This window comes from Aristolochia californica, unplaced genomic scaffold, assembly GCF_029961685.1.
Source record: "Aristolochia californica isolate CCGP_79_NKW_82.1479 unplaced genomic scaffold, dmAriCali1.0.hap1 SCAF_19, whole genome shotgun sequence".
NCBI classification, from domain to species: domain Eukaryota; kingdom Viridiplantae; phylum Streptophyta; class Magnoliopsida; order Piperales; family Aristolochiaceae; genus Aristolochia; species Aristolochia californica.
This window is the reverse complement of record NW_027181870.1, coordinates 367501-370000: the sequence shown is the minus strand read 5'-3', so window position 1 is coordinate 370000 and position 2500 is coordinate 367501.

Below are 2500 nucleotides of genomic sequence, written 5' to 3'. Positions count from 1 at the left end.
AAGCGGGACGGGACGAGCGCAGGGCTAACTTTTGCCGGCACACAAAAACACGAACCCGAAAAAGGCAAAAAAGGGACATACGCACTGGCGACACGCCCGTTTCGCCTGCCACCCGTGCACACTCGCCTGGGCAGCTGGTCACATGCGTCGCTCACAGGCATTTTGCAGGCCAGCACCGGCGGATGCACGGGTCAAGCGGGACGGGACGAGCGCAAGGCTTGCTTTTGGTGGCACACGAAAACACGAACCCGAAAAAGGGACATACGCACTGGCGACACGCGCGCCCGTTTCGCCTGCCACCCATGCACACTCGCCTGGGCTGCTGGTCACATGCGTCGCTCATAGGCATTTTGCAGGCCAGCACCGGCGGATGCACGGGTCAAGCGGGACGGGACGAGCGCAGGGCTTGCTTTTGGCGGCACACGAAAACACGAACCCGAAAAAGGCGAAAAAGGGACATACACACTGGCGACACGCACGCCCGTTTCGCCTGCCACCCGTGCACACTCGCCTGGGCTGCTGGTCACGTGCGTCGCTCACAGGCATTTTGCAGGCCAGCACCGGCGGATGCACGGGTCAAGCGGGACGGGACGAGCGCAGGGCTTGCTTTTGGCGGCACACGAAAACACGAACCCGAAAAAGGCGAAAAAGGGACACACGGACAGGCGACACGAAAAAAAAGGGGTCGCCCTACCTAGGTGGGCGCAAAAACCCCGTCGGCCAGGAGGTTTCGCCAAAGTGTCTGTACTGTCACACAGGGTCAATAGCACGGGCATGGCCGGCCGCCGCACGTGCAGCGGCTTACGGACGCACGGTTCGGCGGCACGGGTGCCTGGCGGCTTTAGCACCTTGGGGTGGACAGGCCTGGCGGCAAGGGGGGCTAGGCACCTTGCTGCCAGCCGGCAATGGTGCACGGGGCGGGGCGCCACACAAACACGAAAGAGGGACAAGAGCGGGGCGATGGTCCACAGAGACGAGCCATGCACGGGGCCCGTGATCGCCGACACGCGCGAACGCGGACGCGGACAAGGACAAGGACGCGACGCGCGGCGCGCGTGCGAGGTCAAGAGGGGCGCGCGCACGAAAACGCGAAAAAAGGGGCTAGCGGCCGAGAAACGCGAAAAAAACCGGGTCACCTACCTAGCCGAACGCCTAAAATCGCTTCGGGCAGGAGGTTTCGCCAAAGTGTCTGTACTGTCACACGGTCCGTACGGGCGCAACCCCATCGCGCGCCAGCACCCCTTCCTGGGGGCGCCCGCCCGCCAGGCGCCTGGCGCCCCACGCGCGCGCGCCCGGCGCCTGGCGCCTTGCCCCCCACGCGCGCCCGGCGCCTGGCGCCTGGCGCCTCGCCCCCCACGCGCGCGCCCGGCGCCTGGCGCCTTGCCCCCCACGCGCGCCCGGCGCCTGGCGCCTGGCGCCTCGCCCCCCACGCGCGCGCGCGCGTGGCGCCTTGCGCCTGGCGCCTTGCCTCCGCGCGTGCCTGGCGCCTGGCGCCTTGCCCCCCACGCGCCTGGGCGCCTCTTTTCCGCCTGGGCGCCCTGGCACCTTTCCGCCTGGGCGCCTGTTTTCCGCCTTGGCGCCCTGGCGCCTTTTCGCGTGGGCGCCTCTTTTCCGCCTGGGCGCCATGGCGCCTTTCGGCCTGGGCGACTCTTTTTCGCCTGGGCACCTCTTTTCCGCCTGGCCAGGGCGCCTCTTTTCCGCCTGGGCGCCATGGCGCCTTTCTGCCTGGGCGCCTCTTTTTCGCCTGGGCGCCTCTTTTCTGCCTGGGCGCCCTGGCGCCTTTTCGCCTGGGCGCCTCTTTCCCACCTGGGCGCCCTGGCGCCTCTTCGCCTGGGCGCCCTGGCGCCTTTTCGCCTGGGCGCCTCTTTTGGCGCCTGGGCGCCTACGCCAGGGCGCCTCTTTTCCGCCTGGGCGCCTCTTTTTCGCCTGGGCGCCTCTTTTCCGCCTGGGTGCCCTGGCGCCATTCCGCCTGGGCGCCTCTTTTCCGCCTGGGCGCCCTGGCGCCTTTTCGCCTGGGTGCCTCTTTTGGCGCCTGGGCGCCTACGCCAGGGCGCCTCTTTTCCGCCAGGGCGCCTCTTTTTCGCCTGGGCGCCTCTTTTCCGCCTGGGCGCCCTGGCGCCTTTTCGCCTGGCGCCTCTTTTGGCGCCTGGGCGCCTACGCCAGGGCGCCTCTTTTCCGCCTGGGCGCCTCTTTTCCGCCTGGGTGCCCTGGCGCCATTCCGCCTGGGCGCCTCTTTTCCGCCTGGGCGCCCTGGCGCCTTTTCGCCTGGGTGCCTCTTTTGGCGCATGGGCGCCTACGCCAGGGCGCCTCTTTTCCGCCTGGGCGCCCTGGCGCCTTTCCGCCTGGGCGCCTCTTTTTCGCCTGGGCGCCTCTTTTCCGCCTGGGCGCCCTGGCGCCATTCCGCCTGGGCGCCTCTTTTCCGCCTGGGCGCCCTGGCGCCTTTTCGCCTGGCGCCTCTTTTGGCGCCTGGGCGCCTACGCCAGGGCGCCTCTTTTCCGCC